At 47.4% G+C, this 21,112-nt stretch overlaps 1 protein-coding gene across 1 annotated transcript in view; it reads left to right on the forward strand.

Annotated features, from left to right (window-relative positions):
• Positions 1–20,620: 20,620 nt before the first annotated feature.
• Positions 20,621–21,112, forward strand: part of ascc3 (activating signal cointegrator 1 complex subunit 3) — a 138,889-nt gene continuing 138,397 nt past the window's right edge. Inside the window, exon 1 of the mRNA XM_084174465.1 lies at positions 20,621–20,664. The gene's annotated coding sequence lies outside the window, so the exon portion shown is untranslated. The remainder of the gene's footprint in view (positions 20,665–21,112) is intronic.

Genomic DNA, 21,112 nt, shown 5'->3' on the forward strand with positions numbered 1-21,112 from the left:
ACGTTTTGTCCAGGAAGTTGTCTAAAAGAGATTGAATTTGTTGTTGCCTAATTTTTTGGAGGTATGTTTCAACACTACTTTCCTTCCATCTATAGCATTTCTTAATATTATTCAGTTCCTTTGGCTTTGATGCCTCATGATTGTCACGGTTTCGGCCAAGGCTGCCTCTCCCCCTTGTTCGGGCAGGCTTCGGCGCTCGTCGTCTCCGGAATTCTAGCTGCCACCGATAGATGTTTCATGTTCGTTTGCTTTTGTCTGTTTGTTTCACACCTGTTTCTGTTTTACGTAATTAGTGTCCTATAAGTTTCTCGTTGTGTTTGTCAGGTGTTGTGTATGATTGTTTTCGTCAGTGTTGTGTTTTTGCTCGGTTGAGCGTATTTTCTCCACTGCGCTGGAGCTCAGTTGCACTTGTTTGTGCACCTCATCGTTTTGTCGCACCTGTTTGTGCGCATTTGCCTTTGCGCCTTCGTGCGTAGTTTAGCTGTCGGGCTTAGTTGTCCAGTTGCCTGTGTTGGGCCAGAAATACAGCGTTTGGAACATACAGTCTGCGTCCTGCATTTGATTTCCTACACTACACCTACACACGCCCTGACAGAATCATACACCATACAATGGAATCAGCAGGAGCCGAAGCAGCCCAGACGAGACTGGAAGCCCAGGTTCGGGACCAGCAAGAGCAACTCCTGCAGATGGGGAACGCCCTGCAGGAGGTGATTACCACACTCCGAGGCTGGGGTTCGCCTCCACCGTGCACCCGGCACCTTCAGGGCACGAGAGCGTGTCCGCCCTGATCTCCTGCCTGGCCGGAAAAGCGTTGGAGTGGGCCAACGCGGAGTGGAGGAAGATCGACGCCACGACTATTACGTACACCGAGTTCTGCCGCCGCTTCAGGGCGGTGTTTGACCATCCCCCGGAGGGGAAAGCGGCGGGGGAGCGTCTGGTCTTCCTCCGGCAGGGGAGGAGAAGTGCCCAGGAATTCGCGCTCGAATTCCGTACTCTAGCGGCAGATGCAGGGTGGAATGATCGGGCCCTCATCGATCTATACCGATGCAGCCTACGAGAGGACGTCCGTCGGGAGCTGGCTTGTAGGGACACCAGCCTCACTTTCGACCAGCTGGTGGATATGTCCATCAGGCTGGATACCCTGCTGGCTACCCGCGGACGTCTTGCGGAGGGTCCGTCCATTCCACCCTCCAGCGCCTCCGAGCCTTGTCCCATGGAGCTCGGGGGCGCTGGCGCTAGAGAGAGGAGGAGTCGGCAGGCTAGGGGGTCCATCCACTGCACCAACTGTGGTCGGGGAGGACACACCGCGGCTAGGTGCTGGGGATGGCCTCCTAGGGGAGATGACGACAGGTCCCGCACTGGGGATTCCCTCCAGGTGAGTAGGCGCCCCACTCACCCAGAGCTCTCTGTTGCCCATTTTTGTATGCCTGTACGTTTTCCACAGGTAGCACCTCATGCCCAGCATAAGGCGCTGGTAGATTCAGGCGCGGCTGGGAATTTTATTGATAAAAAGTTTTGTTTAGCGTTAGGGATTCCCCTCATTCCTGTTGATGTTCCGTTTCCCGTTCACGCCCTAGATAGTCGTCCGTTGGGTACGGGCTTAATCAGGGAGGTCACGGCGCCACTTAGGATGTGTGCGCAGGGGGATCATCAGGAGATGATTCAGCTGTTCCTGATTGACTCTCCTGCGTATCCGGTGGTGCTGGGCATGCCCTGGTTGAGTACCCATAACCCAGTGATTTCGTGGCAGGAGAGGGCTCTGATGGAGTGGTCTGCTCAGTGTGTGGGTAGATGTTTGGGCGTTTCCGTAGGGGCTACCTCGGTGGAGAGTCCAAACCAGGTGCCCGCATTGCACATTCCACCGGAGTATGGGGATTTGGCTATTGCGTTTAGTAAGGCGAGGGCGACGCGGTTGCCACCCCATAGGCAGGGGGATTGTGCGATAAACCTCCAGGCAGGAGCTGCGCTCCCACGGAGCCATGTGTATCCTCTGTCTCAGGAGGAGAAGAAAGCTATGGAGATTTACATAGACGAATCACTGAGACAAGGATACATACGGCCGTCCACTTCCCCCGCGTCCTCGAGTTTCTTTTTCGTGAAGAAAAAGGATGGTGGTTTGCGCCCATGCATCGATTACCGTGGTCTCAATCAGATTACGGTGAAGTATAGTTATCCACTCCCGCTGATTGCGACCATGATTGAGTCGTTGCATGGGGCGCGTTTCTTCACGAAACTAGATCTCAGGAGCGCGTACAACTTGGTGCGCATCAGGGAGAACGATGAATGGAAAACAGCCTTTAGTACCACCTCGGGCCATTACGAGTATCTGGTCATGCCATACGGGTTGATGAACGCTCCATCAGTTTTCCAATCATTTGTGGATGAGATCTTCAGGGACATGCAGGGGCAGGGGGTGGTGGTGTACATTGATGACATTCTCGTGTACTCACCTACCCGTGTCGAGCATGTAGCCCTGGTGCGCAAGGTGTTGCGGAGGCTGGTGGAGCACGACCTGTATGTGAAGGCAGAGAAGTGTCTGTTTTTCCAGGAGTCGGTCTCCTTTTTGGGTTATCAGTTGTCTGCGTCAGGGGTGAGGATGGAGGTAGATCGGGTGTCGGCCGTGCGTAATTGGCAAACACCAACCACTGTGAAGGAGGTGCAGCAGTTTTTGGGGTTTGCAAATTACTACAGGAGGTTTATCCGGGGTTTTGGCCAGGTGGCAGCTCCCATCACGTCTCTGTTGAAGGGGGGTCCGGTGCGTCTGCAGTGGTCGGCCGAGGCGGACAGGGCGTTTGGGAGACTGAAGGACCTGTTTACCTCGGCCCGGTGCTGGCGCACCCGGATCCCTCTTTGCCGTTCCAAGTAGAGGTGGACGCGTCGGAGGCCGGTTTAGGAGCCGTGCTTTCACAACGATCTGGCGCGCCACCTAAACTCCGCCCCTGTGCTTTTTATTCTAAGAAGCTCAGTCCGGCGGAGCGGAACTATGACGTAGGGGACAGGGAGCTGTTAGCCGTGGTACAGGCTCTAAAGGTGTGGAGGCACTGGCTTGAGGGGGCTCAACACCCTTTCCTCATTTTGACGGACCACCGTAACCTGGAGTACATCCGGGCGGCGAGGAGGCTGAACCCTCGCCAGGCAAGATGGAGTATGTTCTTGATCAGGTTTACGTTTAAGATCACGTACATCCCTGGGTCACAGAATGGCAAGGCAGATGCGCTGTCTCGGCGGTATGACGCGGAGGAGAGGTCCGTGGAGCCCACTCCCATACTGCCTGAGTCGTGTCTGGTGGCACCGGTAGTGTGGGAGGTCGATGCTGAACTCGAGCGGGCGTTACGCACCGACCCTAGTCCATCACAGTGCCCGGAGGGTCGGAAGTACGTTCCGCTCGAGGTTCGGGATCGATTGATCTATTGGGCTCACACGTCACCCTCCTCTGGACATCCGGGTATCGGCCGGACAGTGCACTGTCTTAGTGCCAAGTACTGGTGGCCCACGTTGGCTAGGGATGTGAGGGTTTATGTTTCCTCCTGCTCGGTGTGCGCCCAGTGTAAGGCGCCTAGACATTTACCTAGGGGTAAGTTGCTACCCCTGCCCGTTCCACAACGGCCATGGTCCCACCTCTCAGTGGACTTTATAACAGACCTTCCCCTCTCCCAAGGGAATACCACCATCCTGGTCGTTGTGGACCGGTTCTCTAAGGCCTGTCGTTTGCTCCCCATGCCGGGTCTTCCTACGGCCCTGCAAACTGCCGAGGCACTGTTTACCCATGTGTTCCGGCACTACGGGGTGCCCGAGGACATTGTGGCTGATCGGGGTCCCCAATTCACCTCCAGGGTCTGGAGAGCGTTTATGGAGCGGTTGGGGGTCTCGGTGAGCCTCACCTCGGGCTACCACCCGGAGAGCAATGGGCAGGTGGAACGCGTAAACCAGGATGTGGGTAGGTTTCTCAGAACATACTGCCAGGACCGGCCGGAGGAGTGGTCAAGGTACGTTCCCTGGGCCGAGATGGCCCAGAATTCCCTACGCCATTCCTCCACGAACCTAACCCCATTTCAATGTGTGTTAGGTTACCAGCCGGTTCTGGCACCCTGGCAGCAGAGCCAGATCGAGGCTCCTGCGGTGGATGAGTGGGCGCGGCGCTCGGAGGAGACTTGGAACGCTGCACACGTCCACCTGCAGCGGGCCCTCCGACGTCAGAAGGCGAGCGCTGATCTCCACCGCAGTGAGGCACCGGTGTACGCACCTGGTGATCGAGTCTGGCTCTCTACCAGAAACCTGCCCCTCCGCCTGCCCTGTCGGAAACTGGGTCGGCGGTTTGTAGGGCCATTTAAAGTCCTGAGAAGGTTGAACGAGGTTTGTTATAGATTACAGCTACCTGTGGAGTATAAGTGTATTAACCCCTCGTTCCATGTGTCCCTTCTCAGGCCGGTGGTAGCGGGCTCACTCCAAGAAGATGAGATCTTGGAGACTCCTCCGCCCCCGTTGGACATCGAGGGGGCACCGTCGTACTCCGTGAGATCCATCTTGGATTCGAGACGTCGGATGGGGGGTCTCCAGTATCTAGTGGAGTGGGAGGGGTACGGTCCGGAGGAGCGGTGCTGGGTGCCGAGGAGAGACGTGTTGGACCCGTCGCTCCTGACGGAGTTCCATCGGAGGCATCCGACGCGCCCTGCGCCGCGTCCCCCTGGCCGTCCCCGAGGCCGGAGTCGGCGCGCGTCTGGAGCCGCGCGTCAAGGGGGGGGTACTTGTCACGGTTTCGGCCGAGGCTGCCTCTCCCCCTTGTTCGGGCAGGCTTCGGCGCTCGTCGTCTCCGGAATTCTAGCTGCCACCGATAGATGTTTCATGTTCGTTTGCTTTTGTCTGTTTGTTTCACACCTGTTTCTGTTTTACGTAATTAGTGTCCTATAAGTTTCTCGTTGTGTTTGTCAGGTGTTGTGTATGATTGTTTTCGTCAGTGTTGTGTTTTTGCTCGGTTGAGCGTATTTTCTCCACTGCGCTGGAGCTCAGTTGCACTTGTTTGTGCACCTCATCGTTTTGTCGCACCTGTTTGTGCGCATTTGCCTTTGCGCCTTCGTGCGTAGTTTAGCTGTCGGGCTTAGTTGTCCAGTTGCCTGTGTTGGGCCAGAAATACAGCGTTTGGAACATACAGTCTGCGTCCTGCATTTGATTTCCTACACTACACCTACACACGCCCTGACAATGATTGAGTTTTGCTCTGTAGACTGTGATTTTTTTTGTGGAGATAATTTCCTTTTGAATTTCTAGCCAAATGTAAAATGTTCCTGCTTTGATTAATTTAATAGAGTGAGTAAGGTCTGCTCTATACCAAATTAGCATACCCCCTTAGTCCCTTCCCTGTTTCACACTTGGTAGTTTGGTGGATGGGACTACCAGCTCTCTGTAACCTAGAGGGCAACAAGTGGGTCTGTCTCCTCTATACCATGTTTCTTGTAGGATGAGCCCGGTGAAGCACGAGGCTAGCTAACCCACTACCTGGACTAGCTAGCGGGTAGCTAATGGTAACTATTAGCAACTGTGGATAGTTGTTTCCAATGTTATTTCACGCTTAAGAGTACCTGTAATTATTCAGCTAGCTGCAAACCATTCAGCTGTTTTTCTAACCTCATTATCTGAAGCGTTAACGTTAGGTAGTTAGTAGCTACTGTACTCAAAATGTAGCTAGCTTGTTGCTACCTGGATAGCTAACTAGACAATAGCTGGAACGACCTAGCGAACAGACGCGAACTGGCTGAATCGAATCAGTGGCTAGCTTTGAACTTAACTGGCTAACAGTAGCTACTAAGGGTAAGTTATAACCTACATTTGTGTTTTGTTTTTACATACTGGTAACCAGAGTCATTCAAGGGAATTCGGGACATGGGTGACTAGTTAACGTTAGCTTGGCTCTCTCTGTGTGTTCGTGCCGTGGGAGGAGTGTTTTTTTCGTTGACAGAAAGCAATAGCTAGCTAGTATGCTAACTATTCTAGCTAACTAACTGGCTGAATAAGTTGACGACGGACTCACGGTTTTCACGGAAGAATACTGTACCAAGTTAGCTTCCTGAATAAACTAAGTTAGTCTATTCCTAGAAAACATTGAACCGCTGTAGTTTACAACAATTATAATTTCTAAAGTGGAAGTTGGGAGAGTTATATTTGAGTGTTTCAGTGAAACGTAAGTGAGGGAGGCCCCGCTCTCTCGCTTTCCCAGATGTTTAGTTCATTTATTCCGATCTCCTTTGCATTATTGTAGCCATTTTCTGTAGCCTGTCAACTATGCGTCTGTCTATCCCTGTTCTCTCCTCTCCGCACAGGCTATACAAACGCCTCACACCGCTTGGATGCTGCCTCTCTAACCTGGTGGTCCCTGCACGCACCACCCACGTGGAGTTCCAGGTCTCAGGCAGCCTCTGGAACTGCCGTTCTGCTGCCAACAAGGCAGAGTTCATCTCAGCCTATGCTACCCTCCAGTCCCTCGACTTCTTGGCGCTGACGGAAACATGGATTACCACTGAAAACACTGCTACTCCTACTGCTCTCTCCTCGTCTGACCATGTGTTCTCGCATACCCCGAGAGCACCTGGTCAGCGGGGTGGTGGCACAGGAATCCTCATCTCTCCCAAGTGGACATTCTCTCTTTCTCCCCTGACCCATCTGTCTATCTCCTCATTTGAATTCCATGCTGTCACAGTCACTAGCCCATTCAAGCTTAACATCCTTATCATTTATCGCCCTCCAGGTTCCCTTGGAGAGTTCATCAATGAGCTTGACGCCTTGATAAGTTCCTTTCCTGAGGATGGCTCACCCTTCACAGTTCTGGGTGACTTTAACCTCCCTACGTCTACCTTTGACTCATTTCTCTCTGCCTCCTTCTTTACACTCCTCTCCTCTTTTGACCTCACCCTCTCACCGTCCCCCCCTACTCACAAGGCAGGCAATACGCTTGACCTCATCTTTACTAGATGCTGTTCTTCTACTAATCTCACTGCAACTCCCCTCCAAGTCTCCGACCACTACTTTGTATCCTTTTCTCTCTCGCTCTCCTCCAACACTACTCACTCTGCCCCTACTCAGATGGTAATGCGCCGTCGCAACCTTCGCTCTCTCTCTCCCGCTACTCTCTCCTCTTCCATCCTATCATCTCTTCCCTCTGCTCAATCCTTCTCCCTCCAATCTCCTGATTCTGCCTCCTCAACCCTCCTCTCCTCCCTTTCTGCATCCTTTGACTCTCTATGTCCCCTATCCTCCCGGCCGGCTCGGTCCTCCCCTCCTGCTACGTGGCTTGACGACTATCCCCTCCTCTCTTCTCCAGACCATTTCCGGAGACCTTCTCCCTTACCTCACCTCGCTCATCAACTCATCCTTGACCGCTGGCTATGTCTCTTCCGTCTTCAAGAGAGCGAGAGTTGCACCCCTTCTCAAAAAACCTATACTCGATCCCTCCGATGTCAACAACTACAGACCAGTATCCCTTCTTTCTTTTCTCTCCAAAACTCTTGAGCATGCCGTCTTTAGCCAACTCTCTTGCTATCTCTCTCAGAATGACCTTCTTGATCCAAACCAGTCAGGTTTCAAGACTGGTCATTCAACTGAGACTGCTCTTCTCTGTGTCACGGAGGCTCTCCGCACTGCTAAAGCTAACTATTTCTCCTCTGCTCTCGTCCTTCTAGACCTATCTACTGCCTTTGATACTGTGAACCATCAGATCCTCCTCTCCACCCTCTCCGAGTTGGGCATCTCCGGCGCGGCTCACTCTTGGATTGCGTCCTACCTGACAGGTCGCTCCTACCAAGTGGCGTGGCGAGAAGCTGTCTCCGCACCACGTGCTCTCACCACTGGTGTCCCCCAGGGCTCAGTTCTAGGCCCTCTCCTATTCTCGCTATACACCAAGTCACTTGGCTCTGTCATATCCTCACATGGCCTCTCCTATCATTGCTACGCAGACAACACACAATTAATCTTCTCCTTTCCCCCTTCTGATAACCAGGTGGTGAATCGCATCTCTGCATGTCTGGCAGACATATCAGTGTGGATGACGGATCACCACCTCAAGCTGAACCTCGGCAAGATGGAGCTGCTCTTCCTCCCGGGGAAGGACTGCTCGTTCCATGATCTCACCATCACGGTTGACAACTCCGTTGTGTCCTCCTCCCAGAGTGCAAAGAGCCTTGGCGTGACCCTGGACAACACCCTGTCGTTCTCCGCTAACATCAAGGCGGTGACCCGATCCTGTAGGTTCATGCTCTACAACATTCACAGAGTACGACCCTGCCTTACACAGGAAGCGGCACAGGTCCTAATCCAGGCACTTGTCATCTCCCGTCTGGATTACTGCAACTCGCTGTTGGCTGGGCGCCCTGCCTGTGCCATTAAACCCCTACAACTCATCCAGAACGCCACAGCCCATCTGGTGTTCAACCTTCCCAAGTTCTCTTACGTCACCCCGCTCCTCCGCACACTCCACTGGCTTCCAGTTGAAGCTCGCATCTGCTACAAGACCATGGTGCTTGCCTACGGAGCTGTGAGTGGAATGGCATCTCCGTACCTTCAGGCTCTGATCAGTCCCTACACCCAAATGAGGGCATTGCGTTCATCCACCTCTGGCCTGCTGGCCCCCCTACCTCTGCGGAAGCACAGTTCCCGCTCAGCCCAGTCAAAACTGTTCGCTGCTCTGGCACTCCAATGGTGGAACAAGCTCCCTCACGACGCCAGGACAGCGGAGTCACTCACCACCTTCCGGAGATACTTGAAACCCCACCTCTTTAAGGAATACCTGGGATAGGATAAAGTAATCCTTCTACTCCCCCTTACCCCACCCCACCCCAAAAATATATATATATTGTGAAGTGGTTGTCCCACTGGCTATCATAAGGTGAATGCACCAATTTGTAAGTCGCTCTGGATAAGAGCATCTGCTAAATGACGAAAATGTAAAATGTAATGTAAATGTCTGTATTTCCGATTTCTTTGGTGAAGTCCAGGTTCCTGCTCTTTAGGCCAAAGGCAGATGACCTCAGGCCTTGGATATTCCTCTCTCTCTCTCCCGCTCATTTATGTGAAACTAAAGGTTTCTGCTCGGTCTATAATTAGTCGACCCTGACTCTAATCAGAAATGCTCTGTGCGGTGCCACTTCAGATTAGACACAACCCAATATGTCCCTTAGTGTGGTCGCCGTGCAGAGGAGTGTGTGTGTGCGTGTGCATTGGTGCCGTACAGAAATGCCACAGAGCCAACTCCTTCATCCAAAGATAAGGGGTACACTGCCAATCAGCCAGTCAAATTGTGTGTACTGGCACTAAAAACTCCCCAGTGCCTTGGTGTCTATGCCATGGATGGTAGTCAGGCAGCTAGCTCTCATCATGTCTCTATCAAAGCCAGGTAATCAGAATAAGAGGGACAGGTTCATTCAGCATTGGCCCTGGCTCACTTTAGATGTTTCTATTGATTTGTCAGATGCAGATCAAGAAGATGGAGAGGTCTATTCATTGGAGCCAATCCACCATGACTAGGTTGACCAGAGCCCTGTGCCCTGATCAAAATGAGTTCACAAAATAGGGAATATAGTGCCATTTGGGATGCAGACCTAGTGTCTACCTCCTCCAACACTCGCATATCCAACCCCTCCTAGTGAAGTCAGTCACTGGCCCGAACACCTTCAGGGGCCAGAGGCCCCTCAGACTGGGGTTTAATCAGAGGCTTCTCCCTCGGCACGATCCTCCATGAGCCTCATCAGAACATGCACAGGAATAATGTGGCACAACCTTTAGTGAAATGTCAGAAAATATCACCATTAGAAAGCATCTTCATTAAGTAAAACGAAGGGGGTTGGCTGAAAGACCTTTTTTCACCTCCTTGGTAAGCGGAGCGGAATTAGCTTCTGCTGCATGGGGAGTGTGTGAAGAGAGAGCGAGAGACAGAGAGCGAGACAGAGAGAGACAGAGAGCGAGACAGAGAGAGAGAGAGGGAGAGAGAGTGAGCGCCAAAGCCCCGCTGATCCTTACGTGGGGGAAACAATATTTATTTATTGAAAGTTTGATATAAAAAGAAAGGCCAGGGGGAGTTTGTTTAAGTGTTGGAGTAGAGAATCAGGTAGTGACTCCAGAGACATGATAGCTCAGAGTTAGATGTTTAAAGTAAACATAGCTATTTAGAACGCGGCAAACTAAGAACCAAAAACACACACAGCATATCCTTGACTGGGATTTCCTATAACTAGAGGCAGTGGTGTTGAGGCTAGATAGCAGAGATACACAGAGAGCTGTGGCTTCAGGGTACAATGGGTTCCTGGAAAAGAGTTGCATGTCTGACGAGAACAAAATTGCACTCAACAGAGGAGAGGAGATTAAATGAAATGAGAATGAGAGAAAGAGAGATAGAGACAGAAAGTGTTTAGCCAGACAAAATGGTCAGCAGCAGGAGAGGAGAGGAGAGGAGAGTGTTCTTGGAGGACACTGAGATGAGAGACAGAACATATTTAGCCAGAATAATAAAATAGCAGAATGAGGGCAGAGAGAGAGAGAGAGAGAGCGAGAGAGAAAAGGAAAGGGATTAAAAGTGTATCGATCGGGGCCCTGCAATCGCTTCTCACATTACATGAAGACATTTTTAATTCACCCCAACACTGTGGAGAGGGATGGAGAAGATGAAGACAGGAATAGAGAAGAGAGAAATAGAAGATGGAGATGGGGGGGGGTATTAAAGAAGAGGAGAGAGCGAGAAAGAGAGCCAGGATTGGAGGGGCTGTCCCGATCAATAGGCTTGTACATCTGGAGATGGGTCTCAACTCCCCTCCCCCTCTCCCTCCCCCTTCTCTCTCTCTCTCTCTCTCCTCTCTCTCTCCTCTCTCCCTCTCCTCTCACTCTCCTCTCTCTCTCTCTCTCTCTCTCTCTCTCTCTCTCTCTCTCTCTCTCTCTCTCTCTCTCTCTCTCTCTCTCTCTCTCTCTCTCCCTATCTCTCTCCTCTCATACAGAGGAAATAGAAACCCTCAAACCTCTCACCATGCTCCATGTACTCTCTCCAGCAAAAACACGCTGACAGGAAAACAACATCTCCCTCTATAATTACCCTTTCATGTTGATGTCTTGACTTAAATGTGCTTCTAGAAATAGGCTCTCCATTTAAATATAGTGGTGAGTGCAATGCACTCTCTCCATCATATTGTTAATGGACAAGTTCCTTTGGTTTTAAACTCCCTTTTCAGTGTGGTAGATTACTCTCCAACTAATGCAATCAAAGCACAAACACACAGCTTTGTTTTGTCTAGAGACTGGGGACACTGTCTGATGAGTCTCTCTCAGTCCTGTGTATGTTGACGTCAACAATAAAGTCTGTTCCAGACAAAACGCGGTATCTGTCAGTGAAAATGCCCTGTCTCTCAGAAGCCACTGGAATTGGCACCATTCCTCCGGTGAAGGTTAGATGCATTACGACACTCTGCTGAAAAAATGACATTGTACTTCTACTGTCGCATCTCACAAATGAACACGTAGCCTGAAAACTGAAATTGTGTCAGTATTTCAATTAGTTTATCTGTTATCTGACTGGTTAACATTGTAACCTACCTTCGTTTCACTTAGTACAACAGAATTGAAAGATAGAGAGAGTTAGAGAGAGAAAGAGAGAGAGCGAGAAAGAGAGAGAGAGAGTTAGAGAAAGAGAGAGCGAGAGAGAGAGATCACAGGTGATAGGACTGATCATACGTATGGAGGAAGCCTGGCTGTATAAGTAGGTCTGTGCTGGGTTAAAGAGTGACCCTGAAACAGGCTGGGATGCAGTGAGAGGTCTGGATTGAAAATTCCCTCCACATCTTCTCCTGCTCTGCCACCCTGGCCAGTTGACTACTGACGGATATAGTACAGACGAGCGCTGAGAAGCGTAAATTGGTTCACTTTGCACTCACTAAAACATTTATGACAGTGGAATCAGTCATTTAGAGAACAAAATATTGTTTTTAAACTGATTTATACTTGCAACAGCAAAATGAATAGAAAAGCACTCTTTGTGAGGGCTGCATGGTGGGTTTACATTTCAATGTGTGAAGGAACCATGGGACAGAGATAAAGACGTGGGGGGAGTGAGAGAGTCAGAGAGAGAGAGACAGACAGATAGACAGCAAGACAGAAAAGAGGGGGAGAGAGAGAGAAAGAGAGAAAGAGATGGGGAGAGAGGGCAACTTGCACTCATTCATTTCAGTGAATGAATTGTAGTGTAGTGTAGCTGTAGTGATACAATTCCTTGCAAAAGTATTCACAACCCTTGAATTTCTTCACATTTTATTGTGTTACAGTGGGATTATAATGGATTTAATTGTCATTTTTTGTCAACAATCTACACAAAATCGATATTTTTTAAAGATAAAACATTCATAACTAAAATATAGTCATTGCATAAGTATATAGCCCCTTTGTTTAGGCAAGTCTAAATTAGTTCAGGAGTCAAAATTTGCTCAACAAATCACATAATAAGTTATTTGGACTCACTCTATGTGAAATAATAGGGGTAGATATGATTTATGAATGATTAACCCTTCCTCTGTCCTCCATACATACAAGATCTGTAAGGTCCCTCAGTCAAATATTGAATTACAAGCACAGGTTCAACTACAAAGACCAAGGAGCTTTTCGAAACCCTCATAAAGAAGGGCAGTGATTGGTAGATGGGTAACAATAAGAATTCAGACATTGAATATCTCTTTTAACATGGCCAAGTTAATAATTATGCTGTGGATGACGTATTAAACCACCCAGACACATCAAAGATACAGTCATCCTTCTGAACTGAGCTGAGGGTTAGGCTGTGGCTAGCTGTGGCTGACTGACTTACTGACTGGCTGACTTTCTGGCTGGCTGACTTACTGACTGGCTGACTTTCTGGCTAGCTGACTCTGCTCTCTAGTAATAGCAGAGTGGAGCTCCTCACCCCAGTCTCATTTGTAGTTAGTCTCACTACTGTGATCTCTCCACGCCGCAGTTGATGGAGTGATTCTTACTTGTGATGCGCTTGAGAAGCTATTGTGTTTGGTGATGGATAGAGTTTCTCAGTGCAGTGGGGTCTGGCCGGCTTCATTTGTGTCTCTGTGGGATTGATTATCTGAAAGTGCAAACAGTTGAGGCGCAGTCTGGACAATGAGGCTCTGACTATGTACACACTCAACAGTATATTTTCATTAAATCACACACCGCCGCCACTCCTGTGCTACCTCTGCTATTACAATGATAAGTAGGAAAACACAGTAGTACCTGCATCTGCCAAAATGTACAGTATGAACAATAAGAAAATCAGATCTAAGTGTTTTTTGTCATGGTTGTGCATCAAACAAATTGCATTTTGGGTGATATAGAAATTCCCCAATGTGGTCATTAATAAAGCTGCATTCAAGCAGAAAAAACAAGCCTGTCTGTCAGCACAATGAAAATGGATTTGACTTGATTTAATATTTCATCTTGAGATTTATAACAAATCGGACTCCATGTGTTGATACAGGAAAGTTATTTTTTACAAATGTTTATGTCACGGTAACGATCCAGTGATGTCACTTATGTGGTGTTCAACCCGAACGTTTGAGGTTATATAAGACTCATCACACTATATAGGTCAAACAATTTAGCTCCTCAGCAAGGAGAATGCTGTCATGTTGATGTGATGTGGGGCTTGTTCATGTCTCTTCCTATGTATGTATATCTGTAAATGTAGGGCCTAAGGAGAAATGCCAGAAGAAATGGTGTTAGAACCAAGGAGGGTTGAATGTCTCCCTTCATATATGGCCCTAAAAAAGGTTCCAATCTACAGGTACAGTAACTGCCAAAATAAAGGAACCACTTGAGCAAATAAGGGATACAAAGTACTGTATATTGAAAGCAGGTGCTTCCACACTGGTGTGGTTCCTGAGTTAATTTAGCAATGAACATCTCATCATGCTTAGGGTCATGTATAAAAATGCCCAGTTACCATTATTTTGACTACCATGGCTAGAAGAAGCGATCTCAGTGACTTTGAAAGAGGGGTCCCAAAGGAGCATAATTTTACATTTTAGTCATTTAGCAGACGCTCTTATCCAGAGCGACTTACAGTTAGTGAATACATTTTATTTTTTTATACTGGCCCCCCGTGGGAATCAAACCCACAACCCTGGCGTTGCAAACGCCATGCTCTATCAACTGAGCTATATCCCTGCCGGCCATTCCCTCCCCTACCCTGGACGACACTGGGCCAATTGTGCGCCGCCCATGAGTCTCCCGGTCACGGCCGGCTGCGACAGAGACTGGATTCGAACCAGGATCTCTAGTGGCACAGTTAGCACTGCGATGCAGTGCCTTAGACCACTGCGCCACTCAGGAGTCCATAATGGTGTTTAAAGGGTGTGTGTGTGTGTCTCAGTCACCAGATCTCAACCCAACTGAACACTTATGGGAGATTCTGGAGTGGCGCCTGAGACAGCATTTTCCACCACCATCAACAAAACCCAAAATTATGGAATTTCTCGTGGAAGAATGATGTTGCATCCCTCCAATAGTTCCAGACACTTGTAGAATCTATGCCAAGGCACATTGAAGCTGTTCTGGCGGCTCGTATTAAGACACTTTATGTTAGTGTTTCCTGTATATAGAACTGCAAACCACCCTTATTATTATTAGTGCTGGCTAGTGACAGCTCTGTGAAGAAGCTCTGCTATAGGTCCAGTGACCAGTGACTCAGGTACAATAATGAAGATACCATCCTCCAATCCCAGGACACCACCAACAGTAGACCTCTGGTTGTGGATTCATCTGTTAGTGCCAACTAGGGCCTCCCCATCCCTGGCTTAATCCCCCACCACTCCCCACAACACCCCTCCCCACACCCCACACTTCCCCTCCTCAGACAAGAGCAATGAGTGTCAGACAGATGGGGAATTACCCAGAATCCTATTCCAGCCATGATGCCTGACGCTAGGTCTAATAATGACATTCTATGAAAATCACCATCTAGTCGTCTCAAAAGGCTGAGCAACACTAAACTGCAAAAGGTGGCATTCTCTCTCTCTCTCTCCTCTCACCCTCATAGAGTGAAGACGGGGCACAGCTTAGACATTTTAGTGAAATGGCCACAAAGTGTGTCTAAGACTCTTGCTGCATTCTGACTGAAGATACAATCCTTCTTTTTGAAATGTTCAATATTTGGAATATAAATATTGTCTTCACTGTGTATTTATCATTCTGAATTACTTTTCCCGAAAAGTTTACCTCAGAGTTCTAACACATCTGTATTGGGTACGAGACTCTCAGGCGCTGTACAGAATTCTATTTCACCTTCAATTTTTTTCCGACATCAAATTAGATTCTATCTAAAAATTGATTTTTTGATATTTTCAAATATTGTCCAGTTAGATTGACCAACTATTCCAAGCGAGAATCCAATTTGATAACCTAGAAAGTATATGAGGCAAACATCCCACCTCAGGAAAAATAAACTAAATCATTTAACTTATTTTCAGAGGCCATTCTGTGGAACAAGCAGTCAACAAATATGTCTGGCTCCTAACCAGGCACATCTTGGATAGAAGGATTAGCAGAGCAACCCCACTTCATACAAACTGCTGTAAAATGCAGAGGCATGTGACATGTAACAAGCACCCCCTCCACACACACTGTCACTGTCACGCTCTCGCTCTCCTATAGTTGTTGGGAGCATCTGGCAGATTGGACTCACTTTCAGGGAGGCAAGTTATTAAGAATTATCCGACCGTGGCTGCGCTGCGGCATAAGTCCTTCGCCATGGAGCACACTTCACAATGTGAATAATTAGAATAGGTTTCATATCCGGGGCTGGGGAGGGAAAAAGCTGGTACCAGGCATCCTGGAACCGCATTAGCACGGTGTTCAGCGCCATTACGACACAAACAAATGACCCTGCTCGGCCACAGCAGATTGCAAGAGGGTTTTTTATTGTTTCTGTTGGGAGCGAGAAGTGTCTTTCTCTCTCTCCCTCTCTCTCTCTCTGCTCCTCTCTCTCTATCTCTCTCTGCTCCTCTCTCTCTCTCTCCCTCTCTCTGCTCTTTTCTCTCTCTCCCTCTCTCTCTGCTCTTTAATCTCTCTCTCTCTCTCTCTCTCTCTCTCTCTCTCTCTCTCTCTCTCTCTCTCTCTCTCTCTCTCTCTCTCTCCCTCTCTCTCCCTCTCTCTCTCTCTCTGCTCCTCTCTCTCTCTCTCTCCTTCTCTCTCTATCTCTCTCTGCTCCTCTCTCTCCCTCTCTATCTCCTCTCTCTCTCTCTCTCTCTCTCTCTCTCTCTCTCTCTCTCTCTCTCTCTCTCTCTCTCTATCTCTCTCTGCTCTCTCTCTCTCTCTCTCCCTCTCTCTCTCTCTCTGCTCTTTTCACCCTCCCTCCCTCCCTCCCTCCCCCTCTCTCTCTCTCTCTCTCTCTCTCTCTCTCTCTCTCTCTCTCTCTCTCAGCTCTGTAGAACATTAGCAGACAGGAGCCTCTAATGTACCCACCACCACCCTGCATTTGAACATTTGAAATGCACGGAATGCTAAGTAGTTATTTCTTCATGCACAGGGTGCTTTGTTTATGTGGAGGAAGGGAATATGAGAATGTCAGATAGGCCCTGTGAAATGGTAAACACCATTAAATATTATGCTCTGGGAAATAAATACAATTTATATTCCTCCAGACCCCCCTAGAACTTTCTTGATTAATTATTTGAGATTCTGACCTGAGAGAAAATCATTTTTACAAACGTAGCAAAAACAAACAGCAATGTTTTCAAAAATCATATTCTACTCATAGGTTTTAACATGATATTCATGCACCTTTCTGCATCTGATTCACCTCTTAGGAAAAGCATCAACAGCTTCCAACAAGACACAACAGAGACATATAATGTAGCTATTCACACACACTTTAGCAGTTCAGTGTACAAATGAATAGCCTACAGAATGTTGTTACCACTAGACACATTCTATTCTTTCATTGCTGTGTCAGGGCCTACATCATAGGGAGCACAACACAGAAATCATGCTCTCTGTCTGGCTGCCATAGCAAGTTCAGTCATAATGTAAATGCTGGTGGCAGGTGTAGCAGGTACGGATCACAGTGCAACATTTACATAATAGAATAACATACCAGTTTGGAAGAGAGGAAATAATGCTGGGTAATTTGGAGCTGGCATGCAGAGAATGATGTCAGCACTTCAGCACAGTACATTCTATTTGTCTTTGTGCAGAAAGGGCTTGAGTTTTTTTTTGGTACCCTTTAAGGGGGGTTGTAAAGTGTTTATATGTAGATTGCATACAGTTAATTACTAGTTAATATGTAGTTTATAAATAAACAGTTATAACTCATTGCTTGAAACTGTGTGATTCTCATTTTGAAGCTTGCCAAATAATGGGTTTGAATTTTGTTTGTCGCTCTGTTTCTAACATATAATTTTGCTACTATTGTTTCAGATGCCTTTGCCCATGGTAAGGTCAAGAGCTTGATAACGCTCACTTGGAATTAGGTTAGTGTTAAATACAGCTAGATATGGGATGACACCACTCATAATAACTTCATACTAATAAAACTCAAACTGTACAATCCATGCCCCATAGCCTGGACTGGAGGATATGTTATATGTGTGTGTGTGTGTGTGGGAGGGGGGGGGGGGGGGGGGGGGGGGTGAAGAGAGAGGGATATAGAGGGATGAATCATATGAAGGGGGAGAGGAGAGAGGAGAGAGAAGAAGAGGAGATGAGAGAGGAGAGGGGAGGGAGGGATGGGGAGAGGAGAGGAGAGGAGAGGAGAGGAAGGGAGGAGGGAGACAGAAGCATGAAGAATCGGTGGCATTAGAATATCAGAGTAGATCAGATCAATCAGATGAGCTATCTTCATGGGTGGGAGTTAGAAGAGGACTGTTTCTGAATTACAAAGGTGTGTGGGGGCCTGGGTGATTCACAAAACACATGGTAAGGGACAGAGGAAGATGAGTTTTACTGCTGTGTGGCACTGAAACCCTAAAGAAAAAGCTTTCAGGGGATGTAAAACATATTAAGGGGTAGGTTGTATGAAACAGACTTCACTCCTCTCTGGGGCATGCACAGTATTTAAGTACAGTCTTTAACAGTTATCCTACAGTCTTTGACTTAATCTGAGGAGTCACTGCGTTTAACCCCATCCTCCTTCTCATCATCACTTTGTGAAAGTCCATCACCAATCCAGCTGAAACAGCGAGACCTCCCAACACATACAGTATCCTACAGTAATGAATGGTCCCGTTTATAAATCTGTGTTTAGAATTAGGATGATCTATGTTCTGTGGATAAGACTGGTTCATATCCAAAGTTAAGGAGAGATTAGAATGTGTGACTCCCCTGTAGCCTGACCCTTCCTAGGTATATTCATCAATGACCTGCCGGACAAAGATTACCATTACATTAAACACACATCAAACAATATACATTAACAGGCTACAATGTTGCATTAAATCTGACCAGATTATGAATATTTAGCATATCTTTTCATTTTAAATGTCCTCAGTGATATTCCATAACATAGCGGGGATGGATAATAGGGGCTATAATTTAGCATATGATTATCATTGCTGGACCCATCCCGGTATGGGATGGGGCGGAAGGTAGCTTAGTGGTTAAGAGCGTTGTGCCAGTAACCGAAAGGTCGCTGGTTCTAATCCCCGAGCTGACTAGGTGAAAAATCTGTCGATGTGCTCTTGAGCAAGGCACTTAACCCTAATTGCTCCTGTAAGTCGCTCTGGATAAGAGTGTCTGCTAAATGACTAAAATGTAAAATGTATGATCAAGGGCTAATCCATGCCCTGTAGAGAAGAAACACCGAAGCATGCACAAGCACCTATTCCTAAGTAATTACTATGTTCCTCTCTCTCTTTATAATTTAACAGTCTTGCTTTCCGTCCCCTCTCGTTGTCCCAACCTGGGTTTGAATCAGGGACCCTCTGAACACATCAACAACTACCTCCCACAAAGCATAATAATAATAATAATAATATGCCATTTAGCAGACGCTTTTATCCAAAGCGACTTACAGTCATGCGTGCATACATTATTTTTTTTTGTGTATGGGTGGTCCCGGGGATCGAACCCACTACCTTGGCGTTACAAGCGCCGTGCTCTACCAGCTGAGCTACAGAGGGCCACGGTTACCTATCGCTCCATAAAAGCCGTGGTCCATGCAGAGCAAGGAAAACAACTTCTTCAAGGTCTCAGAGCGAGTGACATCACCGATTGAAACACTACTTGCGTGCACTGCTAACTAAATTAGGTTACACCAAAGATTATGGATATAATGACAAGATACTTGTCTCACCGCCCTAACAATGGGAGTCGTTGTCCACAAAGCGGCACGGCTAGTAGGCCTAGTTCCCACCAGGGTTCAAACCAAGTATGGGGGGAATTTATGAGCAGAATTATGAGCAGTTTGGAATTGATCCCATTTTACTGTTTAAGTAGCCTATTGCTGGGCCATAATAGAGCTCGCCAGCTTGTCGTCCTAAAAACCAAAATGAGAACCTCTTGGCCATTTCTATGGGGGAAATTAATGGGGAAAGAATGGGGTTTTGGGATAAATGCTGAAAATAAGGTCTAAGGTTAAAGACGTGATCTGGTCCTTTGGGCTGGATGTGTCGATGTGTAGTTCGTACATGCATAATCTATGAGCAGAATTACTGTTTTACCTCAATTAGCCACGAAATACCTAGTTTGAAAGCGACTGTGTTCTGGAAGCTTTGCGGCGCCATTTTTCCTACATTTACCCCCACGTGGGCCTGCCCCCTAGCAATTTGAGTTTGAGCCAATGAGCTTCAGCCCTTCGCCATTTGAGTGACATCTAGCAAGTGGCACACACTGTAGATCGAGAGAGAGCAATGACGTGGTGCACATATCACTAGTACACAATTTTCAGGGACCACTTTTGGCTCGTGGGCATTACTTTCAGAACTACTGGCTAAAAAGTATACAAAAGTACAGGAGAATATCTTTAACACCTGCTTAGGTGATTTTATAGGTTTTGTTTTATGAGATTATATCAGGCAATTAACATTAACTTTATGAATTATGAAGCCTTTATGTGCTTTATGTGGTTGCTTAGATTACATAAATGCTTCAAAATTCACCTAAATTTGTTAGCTGATGAAGATTTCTCATAGAACAAAACGTATAAGATCTCCTAAATCTGTGTTTACCACAGAGATACTTTTGCTAGTTAGAACAAGGAAACTTTTCCTACAACCAGTCAGCAAGTCGGAAATGTCAGAGTTTCCTAGTTCATACTAGCACATGAACGCGGCATATGGGCCAACCTTGGACCCACAGACCAGTGATCATCACTGATGAATAAACTCATAGCTAGAAAGCTGTAATACATTCTTATATTATTCCCCTACACCAGGGGTTCCCAAACCTTTCCACACCTGGCACTCTTTTCATTCCCCCCAAAAATTGTTAGTTATCAATATCTTTGATGATATTGTAGACAAAGATCATTGTCATAAATACCTGTAGTTCACTGATTTCTCTCTCACAAATCGATTACTGCTGCTTTCTTGTATCGATTAATATGGATATTGTAGTCCTTTACATGTCTACAGGCCTACAAGTATCTATAAGTGTACTACAATACCCACTACTCCACCTTGACATAACATCTGACGTAAACGCTTCTGAAAGTGTATAAACGTGAGTATAAGATACTTGCTGTCGTTACGAGTATATGTATAATTTATCCTTACACCCTTTGTTCGTATTATTATGAAGACATGTACCACACTGTCCTGCATTTGTGGCAATTGTTTCGGGAGACGTGGCATATTGAAGCAGCTAACGTTAGTTGCTAGCTAACGCAAGTCTCTCTATTTGGTCTCCCTCCCACTGTGCTAAGCTAGTTAGTTAGCTCACCTTAACTATTCTATTCGTATCAACAAAATCACGTTGTTGACATTGAGATTACAGCATTTCTTTCAAACACTCGTTTTGGAAAGAGGCTGTATTGTTAGCCACGACATGCATTGTCAGCTAACGTTAAGCTAGTTAACTAAGTGATGCTAGCCAGAATTAGCTAACGTTAGCTAGCTGTCAGTGGAGTTGACAGGCTGACTGTCAGACCAAGCATTTAGCTACGTTACCT

The sequence above is a fragment of the Coregonus lavaretus genome (genome assembly GCF_964263955.1).
Source record: "Coregonus lavaretus genome assembly, chromosome: 13".
Taxonomy (NCBI): Eukaryota; Metazoa; Chordata; class Actinopteri; order Salmoniformes; family Salmonidae; genus Coregonus; species Coregonus lavaretus.